We start from the raw sequence: 21,624 nt of genomic DNA, 5'->3' as shown, positions 1-21,624 counted from the left end.
TGTGATGCGTTCAATGTTTATGCAGTAAATCTGTCATCCAGTGTGAGTTGGAAACACAATCCCCGCAGAGTGAGCTTTCACGCAACGTTAACACAACTTGTGGCAGGTTAGAGCGTGGTGCTAATAACGCCAAGGTCGCGGGTTCTATCCCCATACGGGCCATTCCAGTGTTTTTCATAATTTTTATTCGGTTTTTAGTCACGTTGAAAATCAAATCTTCATAATGAAACAAATCCACACAGAATCCCAAGGGTTGGGAATTATTTGGAATAACAGTCATTGCTACTTGCCGACGGGGTGGAGAGGCACATCTTTCTGTTTATTTCTGTTTCTTGGTTTGCTGATAAACGATGAACCGGAGGCCTGTTCCCGTAAATGCTCAAAAGTAGGAACAGACAGCCAGAACGGTTCTGTCGCCTGGAGATGGGCAAAAGACTGCAGTTCAGGACAAAAACACTAAATGAAATGTTCACCCGGCACCGAGAGTGAAAAATCCCGAGAAAAGGACAGAATGAAATAGATTTCAGTGGATGCCTACCCGCACGTGATGCTGCGGATGCGCGGACATATCTTTGGTGTTCTCCACAAAAAATGCCATTTGCTCCGAACAGTTTTACCTGGCGCGAAACTGGTGAGACTTTGGAAGGAGCAAGCAGGAAAGACTGTGTTGGTCTGCTTGTTGGCAAGCAAATGTGTAGCAGCTTCCCTGGTGGTTCAGTTTTTAGGTTTCGGCGCTTTCACCGCTGCGGCCCGGGTTCGATTCCCGGTCAGGGAACATTGTATTTTCGGCCGTTTGACCTGCAAGGCTGTTCCTGAACAAATTCACAGCTCCCTGCACTCTTGCTGCCCCAACCATCAGCAGCGCATCATTCGTTGTAGTGATACAGCACACACTTCTGTGCCTTCCGTTTCAAAGTCAGCAGTAAATGAGGAGATCTCGCTCAACTAGTGCTCATTGACACCGTAAATGTTGCCAATCATGGCTAACTTTAGCCTTCCGTGTACATTTTTGCGGCACATCACTCTAGCTTACCATCTGTCAATGCATTGCCAGTGTGGAAATATTCAGCATTTTAAACTTAGCAACGTCTGCAAGACTGGAATCAGTGAATGCCTGGGCCATGGCCACTGATAACTTATCCCGAGCATTCATTTGGCCTGGGCCCCTCCTATATTGCACATTGGCTCACTGTGTGTCTATGTTTAGCGTTCACAGGCAATTTACAAGCTCTGAATTTCCCAGCAGTGAATTCATGGAGTGATTGATCTAACCGATATTCAACATCAGTATTGTTAAGTCTCTCCTTTATTCGCGACACTTATCTCTCTTCAGCATAGCACTGCTATGGACTGAACCTGTTAGAATTTCACCTTGCCTCGGGGTCAGTGCGGCTATGTGGGACTTCGGCCGGTCTCCCTTTCACAGCCCATCAGTGTCGAGAAAAGAACGGGATATTTTACTGAAATTTTATGTTCTCAAACAGTTATAAACTCTCCAGTATATTTCACTGTGTCTTCAAGACGGTGAGATCGAGCCTGTTGTGCAAGCTTTGTTTCTTTATGAACACTTCAGCAGAACATTAAATCAACATGTGGAATTGAATTGCTGATTGACACTCTAAATTTGCCAACATTTAACTGCAGTGTGAGAACAATCACCGTTATAAGTAGGCTTCCATTACGTTCTTGCACGACATCACCCTAAGTAACCTAGTTGATCACAGCACAGATATCAGTTAATTCATTGCCAGTGCGAAAAAATACACATTTTGAACTTAGCAACGTGTACAAGACCATTGCCTGGATCGTGGGCACTGATAACGGAACATGAGCATTAAGATTTTCGGTATCATTATACTTTACATTGACACAACCTGAGCTCTGAGATGTGTTTGGGACCCATTGCCCCGAAACGAGGACAGAGTGGGTGGGGCAATTCCTTCCGGGGTCAGGTTTTCTTTCAAAAAGGGGTGAGAAAACTTTGCTTCGTTCACTGTCAGACCGAAATAGTTCAGTTGGGAAGGTGTTTGACTGAAGATCCAGATGGTTCATGGCTCAATCCCGTGTCTCAGCAATTTTTGGTTATTTCGCGTTCCCTTCATTCTAAGGGTAGTGGCTGATTTTACATCGGGACAGTGGGCTGTTCAGCGGTTGTGTGATAATAATTTTCAACATGAATTGTTTTTAGATGAAGCTGTTACGTTCTGTTACGTTCTATTTACACTCTGCGCAGTGTTGTAGATGAACAGTGAACAATGTTTAAGCGATGTGATGCGTTCAATGTTTATGCAGTAAATCTGTCATCCAGTGTGAGTTGGAAACACAATCCCCGCAGAGTGAGCTTTCACGCAACGTTAACACAACTTGTGGCAGGTTAGAGCGTGGTGCTAATAACGCCAAGGTCGCGGGTTCTATCCCCATACGGGCCATTCCAGTGTTTTTCATAATTTTTATTCGGTTTTTAGTCACGTTGAAAATCAAATCTTCATAATGAAACAAATCCACACAGAATCCCAAGGGTTGGGAATTATTTGGAATAACAGTCATTGCTACTTGCCGACGGGGTGGAGAGGCACATCTTTCTGTTTATTTCTGTTTCTTGGTTTGCTGATAAACGATGAACCGGAGGCCTGTTCCCGTAAATGCTCAAAAGTAGGAACAGACAGCCAGAACGGTTCTGTCGCCTGGAGATGGGCAAAAGACTGCAGTTCAGGACAAAAACACTAAATGAAATGTTCACCCGGCACCGAGAGTGAAAAATCCCGAGAAAAGGACAGAATGAAATAGATTTCAGTGGATGCCTACCCGCACGTGATGCTGCGGATGCGCGGACATATCTTTGGTGTTCTCCACAAAAAATGCCATTTGCTCCGAACAGTTTTACCTGGCGCGAAAGTGGTGAGACTTTGGAAGGAGCAAGCAGGAAAGACTGTGTTGGTCTGCTTGTTGGCAAGCAAATGTGTAGCAGCTTCCCTGGTGGTTCAGTTTTTAGGTTTCGGCGCTTTCACCGCTGCGGCCCGGGTTCGATTCCCGGTCAGGGAACATTGTATTTTCGGCCGTTTGACCTGCAAGGCTGTTCCTGAACAAATTCACAGCTCCCTGCACTCTTGCTGCCCCAACCATCAGCAGCGCATCATTCGTTGTAGTGATACAGCACACACTTCTATGCCTTCCGTTTCAAAGTCAGCAGTAAATGAGGAGATCTCGCTCAACTAGTGCTGATTGACACCGTAAATGTTGCCAATCATGGCTAACTTTCGCCTTCCGTGTACATTTTTGCAGCACATCGCTCTAGTTTACCATCTGTCAATGTATTGGCAGTGTGGAAATATTCAGCATTTTAAACTTCGCAACGTCTGCAAGACTGGAATCAGTGAATGCCTGGGCCATGGCCACTGATAACTTATCCCGAGCATTCATTTGGCCTGGCCCCTCCTATATTGCACATTGGCTCACTGTGTGTTTATGTGTAGCGTTCACAGTCAATTTACAAGCTCTGAATTTCCCAGCAGTGAATTCATGGAGTGATTGATCTAACCGATATTCAACATCAGTATTGTTAAGTCTCTCCTTTATTCGCGACACTTATCTCTCTTCAGCATAGCACTGCTATGGACTGAACCTGTTAGAATTTCACCTTGCCTCGGGGTCAGTGCGGCTATGTGGGACTTCGGCCGGTCTCCCTTTCACAGCCCATCAGTGTCGAGAAAAGAACGGGATATTTTACTGAAATTTTATGTTCTCAAACAGTTATAAACTCTCCAGTATATTTCACTGTGTCTTCAAGACGGTGAGATCGAGCCTGTTGTGCAAGCTTTGTTTCTTTATGAACACTTCAGCAGAACATTAAATCAACATGTGGAATTGAATTGCTGATTGACACTGTAAATTTGCCAACATTTAACTGCAGTGTGAGAACAATCACCGTTATAAGTAGGCTTCCATTACGTTCTTGCACGACATCACCCTAAGTAACCTAGTTGATCACAGCACAGATATCAGTTAATTCATTGCCAGTGCGAAAAAATACACATTTTGAACTTAGCAACGTGTACAAGACCATTGCCTGGATCGTGGGCACTGATAACGGAACATGAGCATTAAGATTTTCGGTATCATTATACTTTACATTGACACAACCTGAGCTCTGAGATGTGTTTGGGACCCATTGCCCCGAAACGAGGACAGAGTGGGTGGGGCAATTCCTTCCGGGGTCAGGTTTTCTTTCAAAAAGGGGTGAGAAAACTTTGCTTCGTTCACTGTCAGACCGAAATAGTTCAGTTGGGAAGGCGTTTGACTGAAGATCCAGATGGTTCATGGCTCAATCCCGTGTTTCATCAATTTTTGGTAATTTCGCGTTCCCTTCATTCTAAGGGTAGTGGCTGATTTTATATCGGGACAGTGGGCTGTTCAGCGGTTGCGTGATAATAATTTTCAACATGAATTGTTTTTAGATTAAGCTATTACGTTCTGTTACGTTCTATTTACACTCTGCGCAGTGTTGTAGATGAACAGTGAACAATGTTTAAGCGATGTGATGCGTTCAATGTTTATGCAGTAAATCTGTCATCCAGTGTGAGTTGGAAACACAATCCCCGCAGAGTGAGCTTTCATGCAACGTTAACACAACTTGTGGCAGGTTAGAGCGTGGTGCTAATAACGCCAAGGTCGCGGGTTCTATCCCCATACGGGCCATTCCAGTGTTTTTCATAATTTTTATTCGGTTTTTAGTCACGTTGAAAATCAAATCTTCATAATGAAACAAATCCACACAGAATCCCAAGGGTTGGGAATTATTTGGAATAACAGTCATTGCTACTTGCCGACGGGGTGGAGAGGCACATCTTTCTGTTTATTTCTGTTTCTTGGTTTGCTGATAAACGATGAACCGGAGGCCTGTTCCCGTAAATGCTCAAAAGTAGGAACAGACAGCCAGAACGGTTCTGTCGCCTGGAGATGGGCAAAAGACTGCAGTTCAGGACAAAAACACTAAATGAAATGTTCACCCGGCACCGAGAGTGAAAAATCCCGAGAAAAGGACAGAATGAAATAGATTTCAGTGGATGCCTACCCGCACGTGATGCTGCGGATGCGCGGACATATCTTTGGTGTTCTCCACAAAAAATGCCATTTGCTCCGAACAGTTTTACCTGGCGCGAAACTGGTGAGACTTTGGAAGGAGCAAGCAGGAAAGACTGTGTTGGTCTGCTTGTTGGCAAGCAAATGTGTAGCAGCTTCCCTGGTGGTTCAGTTTTTAGGTTTCGGCGCTTTCACCGCTGCGGCCCGGGTTCGATTCCCGGTCAGGGAACATTGTATTTTCGGCCGTTTGACCTGCAAGGCTGTTCCTGAACAAATTCACAGCTCCCTGCACTCTTGCTGCCCCAACCATCAGCAGCGCATCATTCGTTGTAGTGATACAGCACACACTTCTGTGCCTTCCGTTTCAAAGTCAGCAGTAAATGAGGAGATCTCGCTCAACTAGTGCTGATTGACACCGTAAATGTTGCCAATCATGGCTAACTTTAGCCTTCCGTGTACATTTTTGCGGCACATCACTCTAGCTTACCATCTGTCAATGCATTGCCAGTGTGGAAATATTCAACATTTTAAACTTAGCAACGTCTGCAAGACTGGAATCAGTGAATGCCTGGGCCATGGCCACTGATAACTTATCCCGAGCATTCATTTGGCCTGGGCCCCTCCTATATTGCACATTGGCTCACTGTGTGTCTATGTTTAGCGTTCACAGGCAATTTACAAGCTCTGAATTTCCCAGCAGTGAATTCATGGAGTGATTGATCTAACCGATATTCAACATCAGTATTGTTAAGTCTCTCCTTTATTCGCGACACTTATCTCTCTTCAGCATAGCACTGCTATGGACTGAACCTGTTAGAATTTCACCTTGCCTCGGGGTCAGTGCGGCTATGTGGGACTTCGGCCGGTCTCCCTTTCACAGCCCATCAGTGTCGAGAAAAGAACGGGATATTTTACTGAAATTTTATGTTCTCAAACAGTTATAAACTCTCCAGTATATTTCACTGTGTCTTCAAGACGGTGAGATCGAGCCTGTTGTGCAAGCTTTGTTTCTTTATGAACACTTCAGCAGAACATTAAATCAACATGTGGAATTGAATTGCTGATTGACACTCTAAATTTGCCAACATTTAACTGCAGTGTGAGAACAATCACCGTTATAAGTAGGCTTCCATTACGTTCTTGCATGACATCACCCTAAGTAACCTAGTTGATCACAGCACAGATATCAGTTAATTCATTGCCAGTGCGAAAAAATACACATTTTGAACTTAGCAACGTGTACAAGACCATTGCCTGGATCGTGGGCACTGATAACGGAACATGAGCATTAAGATTTTCGGTATCATTATACTTTACATTGACACAACCTGAGCTCTGAGATGTGTTTGGGACCCATTGTCCCGAAACGAGGACAGAGTGGGTGGGGCAATTCCTTCCGGGGTCAGGTTTTCTTTCAAAAAGGTGTGAGAAAACTTTGCTTCGTTCACTGTCAGACCGAAATAGTTCAGTTGGGAAGGTGTTTGACTGAAGATCCAGATGGTTCATGGCTCAATCCCGTGTCTCAGCAATTTTTGGTTATTTCGCGTTCCCTTCATTCTAAGGGTAGTGGCTGATTTTACATCGGGACAGTGGGCTGTTCAGCGGTTGTGTGATAATAATTTTCAACATGAATTGTTTTTAGATTAAGCTGTTAAGTTCTGTTACGTTCTATTTACACTCTGCGCAATGTTGTAGATGAACAGTGAACAATGTTTACGCGATGTGATGCGTTCAATGTTTATGCAGTAAATCTGTCATCCAGTGTGAGTTGGAAACACAATCCCCGCAGAGTGAGCTTTCACGCAACGTTAACACAACTTGTGGCCGGTTAGCTCAGTTGGTTAGAGCGTGGTGCTAATAACGCCAAGGTCGCGGGTTCGAGCCCCATACGGGCCATTCCAGTGTTCTTCATAATTTTTATTCGGTTTTTAGTCACGTTGAAAATCAAATCTTTATAATGAAACAAATCCACACAGAATCCCAAGGGTTAGGAATTATTTGGAATAACAGTCATTGCTACTTGCCGACGGGGTGGAGAGGCACATCTTTCTGTTTATTTCTGTTTCTTGGTTTGGTGATAAACGATGAACCGGAGGCCTGTTCCCGTAAATGCTCAAAAGTAGGAACAGACAGCCAGAACGGTTCTGTCGCCTGGAGATGGGCAAAAGACTGCAGTTCAGGACAAAAACACTAAATGAAATGTTCACCCGGCACCGAGAGTGAAAAATCCCGAGAAAAGGACAGAATGAAATAGATTTCAGTGGATGCCTACCCGCACGTGATGCTGCGGATGCGCGGACATATCTTTGGTGTTCTCCACAAAAAATGCCATTTGCTCCGAACAGTTTTACCTGGCGCGAAAGTGGTGAGACTTTGGAAGGAGCAAGCAGGAAAGACTGTGTTGGTCTGCTTGTTGGCAAGCAAATGTGTAGCAGCTTCCCTGGTGGTTCAGTTTTTAGGTTTCGGTGCTTTCACCGCTGCGGCCCGGGTTCGATTCCCGGTCAGGGAACATTGTATTTTCGGCCGTTTGACCTGCAAGGCTGTTCCTGAACAAATTCACAGCTCCCTGCACTCTTGCTGCCCCAACCATCAGCAGCGCATCATTCGTTGTAGTGATACAGCACACACTTCTGTGCCTTCCGTTTCGAAGTCAGCAGTAAATGAGGAGATCTCGCTCAACTAGTGCTGATTGACACCGTAAATGTTGCCAATCATGGCTAACTTTACCCTTCCGTGTACATTTTTGCGGCACATCACTCTAGCTTACCATCTGTCAATGCATTGCCAGTGTGGAAATATTCAGCATTTTAAACTTAGCAACGTCTGCAAGACTGGAATCAGTGAATGCCTGGGCCATGGCCACTGATAACTTATCCCGAGCATTCATTTGGCCTGGGCCCCTCCTATATTGCACATTGGCTCACTGTGTGTCTATGTTTAGCGTTCACAGGCAATTTACAAGCTCTGAATTTCCCAGCAGTGAATTCATGGAGTGATTGATCTAACCGATATTCAACATCAGTATTGTTAAGTCTCTCCTTTATTCGCGACACTTATCTCTCTTCAGCATAGCACTGCTATGGACTGAACCTGTTAGAATTTCACCTTGCCTCGGGGTCAGTGCGGCTATGTGGGACTTCGGCCGGTCTCCCTTTCACAGCCCATCAGTGTCGAGAAAAGAACGGGATATTTTACTGAAATTTTATGTTCTCAAACAGTTATAAACTCTCCAGTATATTTCACTGTGTCTTCAAGACGGTGAGATCGAGCCTGTTGTGCAAGCTTTCTTTCTTTATGAACACTTCAGCAGAACATTGAATCAACATGTGGAATTGAATTGCTGATTGACACTGTAAATTTGCCAACATTTAACTGCAGTGTGAGAACAATCACCGTTATAATTAGGCTTCCATTACGTTCTTGCACGACATCACCCTAAGTAACCTAGTTGATCACAGCACAGATATCAGTTAATTCATTGCCAGTGCGAAAAAATACACATTTTGAACTTAGCAACGTGTACAAGACCATTGCCTGGATAGTGGGCACTGATAACGGAACATGAGCATTAAGATTTTCGGTATCATTATACTTTACATTGACACAACCTGAGCTCTGAGATGTGTTTGGGACCCATTGCCCCGAAACGAGGACAGAGTGGGTGGGGCAATTCCTTCCGGGGTCAGGTTTTCTTTCAAAATGGTGTGAGAAAACTTTGCTTCGTTCACTGTCAGACCGAAATAGTTCAGTTGGGAAGGTGTTTGACTGAAGATCCAGATGGTTCATGGCTCAATCCCGTGTTTCAGCAATTTTTGGTTATTTCGCGTTCCCTTCATTCTAAGGGTCGTGGCTGATTTTATATCGGGACAGTGGGCTGTTCAGCGGTTGCGTGATAATAATTTTCAACATGAATTGTTTTTAGATTAAGCTGTTACGTTCTGTTACGTTCTATTTACACTCTGCGCAGTGTTGTAGATGAACAGTGAACAATGTTTCAGCGATGTGATGCGTTCAATGTTTATGCAGTGCATCTGTCATCCAGTGTGAGTTGGAAACACAATCCCCGCAGAGTGAGCTTTCACGCAACGTTAACACAACTTGTGGCCGGTTAGCTCAGTTGGTTAGAGCGTGGTGCTAATAACGCCAAGGTTGCGGGTTCTATCCCCATACGGGCCATTCCAGTGTTTTTCATAATTTTTATTCGGTTTTTAGTCACGTTGAAAATCAAATCTTTATAATGAAACAAATCCACACAGAATCCCAAGGGTTAGGAATTATTTGGAATAACAGTCATTGCTACTTGCCGACGGGGTGGAGAGGCACATCTTTCTGTTTATTTCTGTTTCTTGGTTTGCTGATAAACGATGAACCGGAGGCCTGTTCCCGTAAATGCTCAAAAGTAGGAACAGACAGCCAGAACGGTTCTGTCGCCTGGAGATGGGCAAAAGACTGCAGTTCAGGACAAAAACACTAAATGAAATGTTCACCCGGCACCGAGAGTGAAAAATCCCGAGAAAAGGACAGAATGAAATAGATTTCAGTGGATGCCTACTCGCACGTGATGCTGCGGATGCGCGGACATATCTTTGGTGTTCTCCACAAAAAATGCCATTTGCTACGAACAGTTTTACCTGGCGCGAAAGTGGTGAGACTTTGGAAGGAGCAAGCAGGAAAGACTGTGTTGGTCTGCTTGTTGGCAAGCCAATGTGTAGCAGCTTCCCTGGTGGTTCAGTTTTTAGGTTTCGGCGCTTGCACCGCTGCGGCCCGGGTTCGATTCCCGGTCAGGGAACATTGTATTTTCGCCGTTTGACCTGCAAGGCTGTTCCTGAACAAATTCACAGCTCCCTGCACTCTTGCTGCCCCGACCATCAGCAGCGCATCATTCGTTGTAGTGATACAGCACACACTTCTGTGCCTTCCGTTTCAAAGTCAGCAGTAAATGAGGAGATCTCGCTCAACTAGTGCTGATTGACACCGTAAATGTTTCCAATCATGGCTAACTTTAGCCTTCCGTGTACATTTTTGCTGCACATCACTCTAGCTTACCATCTGTCAATGCATTGCCAGTGTGGAAATATTCAGCATTTTAAACTTAGCAACGTCTGCAAGACTGGAATCAGTGAATGCCTGGGCCATGGCCACTGATAACTTATCCCGAGCATTCATTTTGCCTGGGCCCCTCCTATATTGCACATTGGCTCACTGCGTGTCTATGTATAGCGTTCACAGGCAATTTGCAAGCTCTGAATTTCCCAGCAGTGAATTCATGGAGTGATTGATCTAACCGATATTCAACATCAGTATTGTTAAGTCTCTCCTTTATTCGCGACACTTATCTCTCTTCAGCATAGCACTGCTATGGACTGAACCTGTTAGAATTTCACCTTGCCTCGGGGTCAGTGCGGCTATGTGGGACTTCGGCCGGTCTCCCTTTCACAGCCCATCAGTGTCGAGAAAAGAACGGGATATTTTACTGAAATTTTATGTTCTCAAACAGTTATAAACTCTCCAGTATATTTCACTGTGTCTTCAAGACGGTGAGATCGAGCCTGTTGTGCAAGCTTTCTTTCTTTATGAACACTTCAGCAGAACATTGAATCAACATGTGGAATTGAATTGCTGATTGACACTGTAAATTTGCCAACATTTAACTGCAGTGTGAGAACAATCACCGTTATAATTAGGCTTCCATTACGTTCTTGCACGACATCACCCTAAGTAACCTAGTTGATCACAGCACAGATATCAGTTAATTCATTGCCAGTGCGAAAAAATACACATTTTGAACTTAGCAACGTGTACAAGACCATTGCCTGGATCGTGGGCACTGATAACGGAACATGAGCATTAAGATTTTCGGTATCATTATACTTTACATTGACACAACCTGAGCTCTGAGATGTGTTTGGGACCCATTGCCCCGAAACGAGGACAGAGTGGGTGGGGCAATTCCTTCCGGGGTCAGGTTTTCTTTCAAAATGGTGTGAGAAAACTTTGCTTCGTTCACTGTCAGACCGAAATAGTTCAGTTGGGAAGGTGTTTGACTGAAGATCCAGATGGTTCATGGCTCAATCCCGTGTTTCAGCAATTTTTGGTTATTTCGCGTTCCCTTCATTCTAAGGGTCGTGGCTGATTTTATATCGGGACAGTGGGCTGTTCAGCGGTTGCGTGATAATAATTTTCAACATGAATTGTTTTTAGATTAAGCTGTTACGTTCTGTTACGTTCTATTTACACTCTGCGCAGTGTTGTAGATGAACAGTGAACAATGTTTCAGCGATGTGATGCGTTCAATGTTTATGCAGTGCATCTGTCATCCAGTGTGAGTTGGAAACACAATCCCCGCAGAGTGAGCTTTCAAGCAACGTTAACACAACTTGTGGCCGGTTAGCTCAGTTGGTTAGAGCGTGGTGCTAATAACGCCAAGGTTGCGGGTTCTATCCCCATACGGGCCATTCCAGTGTTTTTCATAATTTTTATTCGGTTTTTAGTCACGTTGAAAATCAAATCTTTATAATGAAACAAATCCACACAGAATCCCAAGGGTTGGGAATTATTTGGAATAACAGTCATTGCTACTTGCCGACGGGGTGGAGAGGCACATCTTTCTGTTTATTTCTGTTTCTTGGTTTGCTGATAAACGATGAACCGGAGGCCTGTTCCCGTAAATGCTCAAAAGTAGGAACAGACAGCCAGAACGGTTCTGTCGCCTGGAGATGGGCAAAAGACTGCAGTTCAGGACAAAAACACTAAATGAAATGTTCACCCGGCACCGAGAGTGAAAAATCCCGAGAAAAGGACAGAATGAAATAGATTTCAGTGGATGCCTACTCGCACGTGATGCTGCGGATGCGCGGACATATCTTTGGTGTTCTCCACAAAAAATGCCATTTGCTACGAACAGTTTTACCTGGCGCGAAAGTGGTGAGACTTTGGAAGGAGCAAGCAGGAAAGACTGTGTTGGTCTGCTTGTTGGCAAGCCAATGTGTAGCAGCTTCCCTGGTGGTTCAGTTTTTAGGTTTCGGCGCTTGCACCGCTGCGGCCCGGGTTCGATTCCCGGTCAGGGAACATTGTATTTTCGCCGTTTGACCTGCAAGGCTGTTCCTGAACAAATTCACAGCTCCCTGCACTCTTGCTGCCCCGACCATCAGCAGCGCATCATTCGTTGTAGTGATACAGCACACACTTCTGTGCCTTCCGTTTCAAAGTCAGCAGTAAATGAGGAGATCTCGCTCAACTAGTGCTGATTGACACCGTAAATGTTTCCAATCATGGCTAACTTTAGCCTTCCGTGTACATTTTTGCTGCACATCACTCTAGCTTACCATCTGTCAATGCATTGCCAGTGTGGAAATATTCAGCATTTTAAACTTAGCAACGTCTGCAAGACTGGAATCAATGAATGCCTGGGCCATGGCCACTGATAACTTATCCCGAGCATTCATTTTGCCTGGGCCCCTCCTATATTGCACATTGGCTCACTGCGTGTCTATGTATAGCGTTCACAGGCAATTTGCAAGCTCTGAATTTCCCAGCAGTGAATTCATGGAGTGATTGATCTAACCGATATTCAACATCAGTATTGTTAAGTCTCTCCTTTATTCGCGACACTTATCTCTCTTCAGCATAGCACTGCTATGGACTGAACCTGTTAGAATTTCACCGTGCCTCGGGGTCAGTGCGGCTATGTGGGACTTCGGCCGGTCTCCCTTTCACAGCCCATCAATGTCGAGAAAAGAACGGGATATTTTACTGAAATTTTATGTTCTCAAACAGTTATAAACTCTCCAGTATATTTCACTGTGTCTTCAAGACGGTGAGATCGAGCCTGTTGTACAAGCTTTCTTTTTTTATGAACACTTCAGCAGAACATTAAATCAACATGTGGAATTGAATTGCTGATTGACACTGTAAATTTGCCAACATTTAACTGCAGTGTGAGAACAATCACCGTTATAATTAGGCTTCCATTACGTTCTTGCACGACAACACCCTAAGTAACCTAGTTGATCACAGCACAGATATCAGTTAATTCATTGCCAGTGCGAAAAAATACACATTTTGAACTTAGCAACGTGTACAAGACCATTGCCTGGATAGTGGGCACTGATAACGGAACATGAGCATTAAGATTTTCGGTATCATTATACTTTACATTGACACAACCTGAGCTCTGAGATGTGTTTGGGACCCATTGCCCCGAAACGAGGACAGAGTGGGTGGGGCAATTCCTTCCGGGGTCAGGTTTTCTTTCAAAAAGGTGTGAGAAAACTTTGCTTCGTTCACTGTCAGACCGAAATAGTTCAGTTGGGAAGGTGTTTGACTGAAGATCCAGATGGTTCATGGCTCAATCCCGTGTCTCAGCAATTTTTGGTTATTTCGCGTTCCCTTCATTCTAAGGGTAGTGGCTGATTTTATATCGGGACAGTGGGCTGTTCAGCGGTTGTGTGATAATAATTTTCAACATGAATTGTTTTTAGATTAAGCTGTTACGTTCTGTTACGTTCTATTTACACTCTGCGCAGTGTTGTAGATGAACAGTGAACAATGTTTAAGCGATGTGATGCGTTCAATGTTTATGCAGTAAATCTGTCATCCAGTGTGAGTTGGAAACACAATCCCCGCAGAGTGAGCTTTCACGCAACGTTAACACAACTTGTGGCCGGTTAGCTCAGTTGGTTAGAGCGTGGTGCTAATAACGCCAAGGTCGCGGGTTCGATCCCCATACGGGCCATTCCAGTGTTCTTCATAATTTTTATTCGGTTTTTAGTCACGTTGAAAATCAAATCTTTATAATGAAACAAATCCACACAGAATCCCAAGGGTTGGGAATTATTTGGAATAACAGTCATTGCTACTTGCCGACGGGGTGGAGAGGCACATCTTTCTGTTTATTTCTGTTTCTTGATTTGGTGATAAACGATGAACCGGAGGCCTGTTCCCGTAAATGCTCAAAAGTAGGAACAGACAGCCAGAACGGTTCTGTCGCCTGGAGATGGGCAAAAGACTGCAGTTCAGGACAAAAACACTAAATGAAATGTTCACCCGGCACCGAGAGTGAAAAATCCCGAGAAAAGGACAGAATGAAATAGATTTCAGTGGATGCCTACCCGCACGTGATGCTGCGGATGCGCGGACCTATCTTTGGTGTTCTCCACAAAAAATGCCATTTGCTCCGAACAGTTTTACCTGGCGCGAAAGTGGTGAGACTTTGGAAGGAGCAAGCAGGAAAGACTGTGTTGGTCTGCTTGTTTGCAAGCATATGTGTAGCAGCTTCCCTGGTGGTTCAGTTTTTAGGTTTAGGCGCTTTCACCGCTGCGGTCCGGGTTCGATTCCCGGTCAGGGAACATTGTATTTTCGGCCGTTTGAACTGCAAGGCTGTTCCTGAACAAATTCACAGCTCACTGCACTCTTGCTGCCCCAACCATCAGCAGCGCATCATTCGTTGTAGTGATACAGCACACACTTCTGTGCCTTCCGTTTCAAAGTCAGCAGCAAATGAGGAGATCTCGCTCAACTAGTGCTGATTGACACCGTAAATGTTGCCAATCATGGCTAACTTTCGCCTTCCGTGTACATTTTTGCGGCACATCACTCTAGCTTACCATCTGTCAATGCATTGCCAGTGTGGAAATATTCAGCATTTTAAACTTAGCAACGTCTGCAAGACTGGAATCAGTGAATGCCTGGGCCATGGCCACTGATAACTTATCCCGAGCATTCATTTGGCCTGGGCCCCTCCTATATTGCACATTGGCTCACTGTGTGTCTATGTTTAGCGTTCACAGGCAATTTACAAGCTCTGAATTTCCCAGCAGTGAATTCATGGAGTGATTGATCTAACCGATACTCAACATCAGTATTGTTAAGTCTCTCCTTTATTCGCGACACTTATCTCTCTTCAGCATAGCACTGCTATGGACTGAACCTGTTAGAATTTCACCTTGCCTCGGGGTCAGTGCGGCTATGTGGGACTTCGGCCGATCTCCCTTTCACAGCCCATCAGTGTCGAGAAAAGAACGGGGTATTTTACTGACATTTTATGTTCTCAAACAGTTATAAACTCTCCAGTATATTTCACTGTGTCTTCAAGACGGTGAGATCGAGCCTGTTGTGCAAGCTTTCTTTCTTTATGAACACTTCAGCAGAACATTGAATCAACATGTGGAATTGAATTGCTGATTGACATTGTAAATTTGCCAACATTTAACTGCAGTGTGAGAACAATCACCGTTATAATTAGGCTTCCATTACGTTCTTGCACGATATCACCCTAAGTAACCTAGTTGATCACAGCACAGATATCAGTTAATTCATTGCCAGTGCGAAAAAATACACATTTTGAACTTAGCAACGTGTACAAGACCATTGCCTGGATAGTGGGCACTGATAACGGAACATGAGCATTAAGATTTTCGGTATCATTATACTTTACATTGACACAACCTGAGCTCTGAGATGTGTTTGGGACCCATTGCCCCGAAACGAGGACAGAGTGGGTGGGGCAATTCCTTCCGGGGTCAGGTTTTCTTTCAAAATGGTGTGAGAAAACTTTGCTTCGTTCACTGTCAGACCGAAATAGTTCAGTTGGGAAGATGTTTGACTGAAGATCCAGATGGTTCATGGCTCAATCCCGTGTTTCAGCAATTTTTGGTTATTTCGCGTTCCCTTCATTCTAAGGGTCGTGGCTGATTTTATATCGGGACAGTGGGCTGTTCAGCGGTTGCGTGATAATAATTTTCAACATGAATTGTTTTTAGATTAAGCTGTTACGTTCTGTTACTTTCTATTTACACTCTGCGCAGTGTTGTAGATGAACAGTGAACAATGTTTAAGCGATGTGATGCGTTCAATGTTTATGCAGTAAATCTGTCATCCAGTGTGAGTTGGAAACACAATCCCCGCAGAGTGAGCTTTCACGCAACGTTAACACAACTTGTGGCCGGTTAGCTCAGTTGGTTAGAGCGTGGTGCTAATAACGCCAAGGTTGCGGGTTCTATCCCCATACGGGCCATTCCAGTGTTTTTCATAATTTTTATTCGGTTTTTAGTCACGTTGAAAATCAAATCTTTATAATGAAACAAATCCACACAGAATCCCAAGGGTTGGGAATTATTTGGAATAACAGTCATTGCTACTTGCCGACGGGGTGGAGAGGCACATCTTTCTGTTTATTTCTGTTTCTTGGTTTGCTGATAAACGATGAACCGGAGGCCTGTTCCCGTAAATGCTCAAAAGTAGGAACAGACAGCCAGAACGGTTCTGTCGCCTGGAGATGGGCAAAAGACTGCAGTTCAGGACAAAAACACTAAATGAAATGTTCACCCGGCACCGAGAGTGAAAAATCCCGAGAAAAGGACAGAATGAAATAGATTTCAGTGGATGCCTACTCGCACGTGATGCTGCGGATGCGCGGACATATCTTTGGTGTTCTCCACAAAAAATGCCATTTGCTACGAACAGTTTTACCTGGCGCGAAAGTGGTGAGACTTTGGAAGGAGCAAGCAGGAAAGACTGTGTTGGTCTGCTTGTTGGCAAACAATGTGTAGCAGCTTCCCTGGTGGTTCAGTTTTTAGGTTTCGGCGCTTGCACCGCTGCGGCCCGGGTTCGATTCCCGGTCAGGGAACATTGTATTTTCGGCCGTTTGACCTGCAAGGCTGTTCCTGAACAAATTCACAGCTCCCTGCACTCTTGCTGCCCCGACCATCAGCAGCGCATCATTCGTTGTAGTGATACAGCACACACTTCTGTGCCTTCCGTTTCAAAGTCAGCAGTAAATGAGGAGATCTCGCTCAACTAGTGCTGATTGACACCGTAAATGTTTCCAATCATGGCTAACTTTAGCCTTCCGTGTACATTTTTGCGGCACATCACTCTAGCTTACCATCTGTCAATGCATTGCCAGTGTGGAAATATTCAGCATTTTAAACTTAGCAACGTCTGCAAGACTGGAATCAGTGAATGCCTGGGCCATGGCCACTGATAACTTATCCCGAGCATTCATTTGGCCTGGGCCCCTCCTATATTGCACATTGGCTCACTGTGTGTCTATGTTTAGCGTTCACAGGCAATTTACAAGCTCTGAATTTCCCAGCAGTGAATTCATGGAGTGATTGATCTAACCGATACTCAACATCAGTATTGTTAAGTCTCTCCTTTATTCGCGACACTTATCTCTCTTCAGCATAGCACTGCTATGGACTGAACCTGTTAGAATTTCACCTTGCCTCGGGGTCAGTGCGGCTATGTGGGACTTCGGCCGATCTCCCTTTCACAGCCCATCAGTGTCGAGAAAAGAACGGGGTATTTTACTGACATTTTATGTTCTCAAACAGTTATAAACTTTCCAGTATATTTCACTGTGTCTTCAAGACGGTGAGATCGTGTCTGTTGTGCAAGCTTTCTTTCTTTATGAACACTTCAGCAGAACATTAAATCAACATGTGGAATTGAATTGCTGATTGACACTGTAAATTTGCCAACATTTAACTGCAGTGTGAGAACAATCACCGTTATAATTAGGCTTCCATTACGTTCTTGCACGACATCACCCTAAGTAACCTAGTTGATCACAGCACAGATATCAGTTAATTCATTACCAGTGCGAAAAAATACACATTTTGAACTTAGCAACGTTTACAAGACCATTGCCTGGATCGTGGGCACTGATAACGGAACATGAGCATTAAATTTTCGGTATCATTATACTTTACATTGACACAACCTGAGCTCTGAGATGTGTTTGGGACCCATTGCCCCGAAACGAGGACAGAGTGGGTGGGGCAATTCCTTCCGGGGTCAGGTTTTCTTTCAAAAAGGTGTGAGAAAACTTTGCTTCGTTCACTGTCAGACCGAAATAGTTCATTTGGGAAGGCGTTTGACTGAAGATCCAGATGGTTCATGGCTCAATCCCGTGTTTCAGCAATTTTTGGTTATTTCGCGTTCCCTTCATTCTAAGGGTAGTGGCTGATTTTATATCGGGACAGTGGGCTGTTCAGCGGTTGCGTGATAATAATTTTCAACAGGAATTGTTTTTAGATTAAGCTGTTACGTTCTGTTACGTTCTATTTACACTCTGCGCAGTTTTGGAGATGAACAGTGAACAATGTTTAAGCGATGTGATGCGTTCAATGTTTATGCAGTAAATCTGTCATCCAGTGTGAGTTGGAAACACAATCCCCGCAGAGTGAGCTTTCACGCAACGTTAACACAACTTGTGGCCGATTAGCTCAGTTGGTTAGAGCGTCGTGCTAATAGCGCCAAGGTCGCGGGTTCGATCCCCGTACGGGTCAATCCAGTGTTTTTCATAATTTTTATTCGGTTTTTAGTCACGTTGAAAATCAAATCTTTATAATGAAACAAATCCACACAGAATCCCAAGGGTTGGGAATTATTTGGAATAACAGTCATTGCTACTTGCCGACGGGGTGGAGAGGCACATCTTTCTGTTTATTTCTGTTTCTTGGTTTGCTGATAAACGATGAACCGGAGGCCTGTTCCTGCAAATGCTCAAAAGTAGGAACAGGCAGCCAGAACGGTTCTGTCGCCTGGAGATGGGCAAAAGACTGCAGTTCAGGACAAAAACACTAAATGAAATGTTCACCCGGCACCGAGAGTGAAAAATCCCGAGAAAAGGACAGAATGAAATAGATTTCAGTGGATTCCTACCCGCACGTGATGCTGCGGATGCGCGGACATATCTTTGGTGTTCTCCACAAAAAATGCCATTTGCTACGAACAGTTTTACCTGGCGCGAAAGTGGTGAGACTTTGGAAGGAGCAAGCAGGAAAGACTGTGTTGGTCTGCTTGTTGGCACGCAGATGTGTAGCAGCTTCCCTGGTGGTTCAGTTTTTAGGTTTCGGCGCTTTCATCGCTGCGGCCCGGGTTCGATTCCCGGTCAGGGAACATTGTATTTTCGGCCGTTTGAACTGCAAGGCTGTTCCTGAACAAATTCACAGCTCACTGCACTCTTGCTGCCCCAACCATCAGCAGCGCATCATTCGTTGTAGTGATACAGCACACACTTCTGTGCCTTCCGTTTCAAAGTCAGCAGCAAATGAGGAGATCTCGCTCAACTAGTGCTGATTGACACCGTAAATGTTGCCAATCATGGCTAACTTTAGCCTTCCGTGTACATTTTTGCGGCACATCACTCTAGCTTACCATCTGTCAATGCATTGCCAGTGTGGAAATATTCAGCATTTTAAACTTAGCAACGTCTGCAAGACTGGAATCAGTGAATGCCTGGGCCATGGCCACTGATAACTTATCCCGAGCATTCATTTGGCCTGGGCCCCTCCTATATTGCACATTGGCTCACTGTGTGTCTATGTTTAGCGTTCACAGGCAATTTACAAGCTCTGAATTTCCCAGCAGTGAATTCATGGAGTGATTGATCTAACCGATATTCAACATCAGTATTGTTAAGTCTCTCCTTTATTCGCGACACTTATCTCTCTTCAGCATAGCACTGCTATGGACTGAACCTGTTAGAATTTCACCTTGCCTCGGGGTCAGTGCGGCTATGTGGGACTTCGGCCGGTCTCCCTTTCACAGCCCATCAGTGTCGAGAAAAGAACGGGGTATTTTACTGACATTTTATGTTCTCAAACAGTTATAAACTCTCCAGTATATTTCACTGTGTCTTCAAGACGGTGAGATCGTGTCTGTTGTGCAAGCTTTCTTTCTTTATGAACACTTCAGCAGAACATTAAATCAACATGTGGAATTGAATTGCTGATTGACACTGTATATTTGCCAACATTTAACTGCAGTGTGAGAACAATCACCGTTATAATTAGGCTTCCATTACGTTCTTGCACGACATCACCCTAACTAACCTAGTTGATCACAGCACAGTTATCAGTTAATTCATTGCCAGTGCGAAAAAATACACATTTTGAACTTAGCAACGTCTACAAGACCATTGCCTGGATCGTGGGCACTGATAACGGAACATGAGCATTAAGATTTCCGGTATCATTATACTTTACATTGACACAACCTGAGCTCTGAGATGAGTTTGGGACCCATTGCCCCGAAACGAGGACAGAGTGGGTGGGGCAATTCCTTCCGGGGTCAGGTTTTCTTTCAAAAAGGTGTGAGAAAACTTTGCTTCGTTCACTGTCAGACCGAAATAGTTCATTTGGGAAGGCGTTTGACTGAAGATCCAGATGGTTCATGGCTCAATCCCGTGTTTCAGCAATTTTTGGTTATTTCGCGTTCCCTTCATTCTAAGGGTAGTGGCTGATTTTATATCGGGACAGTGGGCTGTTCAGCGGTTGCGTGATAATAATTTTCAACAGGAATTGTTTTTAGATTAAGCTGTTACGTTCTGTTACGTTCTATTTACACTCTGCGCAGTGTTGTAGATGAACAGTGAACAATGTTTAAGCGATGTGATGCGTTCAATGTTTATGCAGTAAATCTGTCATCCAGTGTGAGTTGGAAACACAATCCCCGCAGAGTGAGCTTTCACGCAACGTTCACGCAACGTTAACACAACTTGTGGCCGGTTAGCTCAGTTGGTTAGAGCGTGGTGCTAATAACGCCAAGGTCGCGGGTTCGATCCCCGTACGGGTCATTCCAGTGTTTTTCATAATTTTTATTCGGTTTTTAGTCACGTTGAAAATCAAATCTTTATAATGAAACAAATCCACACAGAATCCCAAGGGTTGGGAATTATTTGGAATAACAGTCATTGCTACTTGCCGACGGGGTGGAGAGGCACATCTTTCTGTTTATTTCTGTTTCTTGGTTTGCTGATAAACGATGAACCGGAGGCCTGTTCCCGCAAATGCTCAAAAGTAGGAACAGACAGCCAGAACGGTTCTGTCGCCTGGAGATGGGCAAAAGACTGCAGTTCAGGACAAAAACACTAAATGAAATGTTCACCCGGCACCGAGAGTGAAAAATCCCGAGAAAGGGACAGAATGAAATAGATTTCAGTGGATGCCTACCCGCACGTGATGCTGCGGATGCGCGGACACATCTTTGGTGTTCTCCACAAAAAATGGCATTTGCTACGAACAGTTTTACCTGGCGCGAAAGTGGTGAGACTTTGGAAGGAGCAAGCAGGAAAGACTGTGTTGGTCTGCTTGTTGGCAAGCAAATGTGTAGCAGCTTCCCTGGTGGTTCAGTTTTTAGGTTTCGGCGCTTTCACCGCTGCGGCCCGGGTTCGATTCCCGGTCAGGGAACATTGTATTTTCGGCCGTTTGAACTGCAAGGCTGTTCCTGAACAAATTCACAGCTCACTGCACTCTTGCTGCCCCAACCATCAGCAGCGCATCATTCGTTGTAGTGATACAGCACACACTTCTGTGCCTTCCGTTTCAAAGTCAGCAGCAAATGAGGAGATCTCGCTCAACTAGTGCTGAATGACACCGTAAATGTTGCCAATCATGGCTAACTTTAGCCTTCCGTGTACATTTTTGCGGCACATCACTCTAGCTTACCATCTGTCAATGCATTGCCAGTGTGGAAATATTCAGCATTTTAAACTTAGCAACGTCTGCAAGACTGGAATCAGTGAATGCCTGGGCCATG

General features: G+C 44.6%; 6 non-coding genes across 6 annotated transcripts; all 6 read left to right on the top strand.

Moving 5' to 3' along the window:
- The first annotated feature begins 6,901 nt into the window (after nucleotides 1-6,901).
- trnai-aau (transfer RNA isoleucine (anticodon AAU)) lies at nucleotides 6,902-6,975 on the top strand. The gene has a single exon. It is a non-coding gene; the product is annotated as a tRNA-Ile (tRNA).
- Nucleotides 6,976-9,181: 2,206 nt separating this feature from the next.
- Nucleotides 9,182-9,255, top strand: trnai-aau (transfer RNA isoleucine (anticodon AAU)). The gene has a single exon. It is a non-coding gene; the product is annotated as a tRNA-Ile (tRNA).
- A 2,205-nt stretch (nucleotides 9,256-11,460) lies between these two features.
- trnai-aau (transfer RNA isoleucine (anticodon AAU)) lies at nucleotides 11,461-11,534 on the top strand. Its single transcript has one exon. It is a non-coding gene; the product is annotated as a tRNA-Ile (tRNA).
- Nucleotides 11,535-13,739: 2,205 nt separating this feature from the next.
- On the top strand, nucleotides 13,740-13,813 carry trnai-aau (transfer RNA isoleucine (anticodon AAU)). The gene has a single exon. It is a non-coding gene; the product is annotated as a tRNA-Ile (tRNA).
- Nucleotides 13,814-16,019: 2,206 nt separating this feature from the next.
- Nucleotides 16,020-16,093, top strand: trnai-aau (transfer RNA isoleucine (anticodon AAU)). The gene has a single exon. It is a non-coding gene; the product is annotated as a tRNA-Ile (tRNA).
- Nucleotides 16,094-20,588: 4,495 nt separating this feature from the next.
- Nucleotides 20,589-20,662, top strand: trnai-aau (transfer RNA isoleucine (anticodon AAU)). The gene has a single exon. It is a non-coding gene; the product is annotated as a tRNA-Ile (tRNA).
- The last annotated feature ends 962 nt before the right edge of the window (nucleotides 20,663-21,624 follow it).

This window comes from Pristiophorus japonicus, unplaced genomic scaffold (genome assembly GCF_044704955.1).
Source record: "Pristiophorus japonicus isolate sPriJap1 unplaced genomic scaffold, sPriJap1.hap1 HAP1_SCAFFOLD_30, whole genome shotgun sequence".
Lineage (NCBI taxonomy): Eukaryota > Metazoa > Chordata > Chondrichthyes > Pristiophoridae > Pristiophorus > Pristiophorus japonicus.
This window is presented reverse-complemented; position numbering and strand designations above follow the sequence as displayed.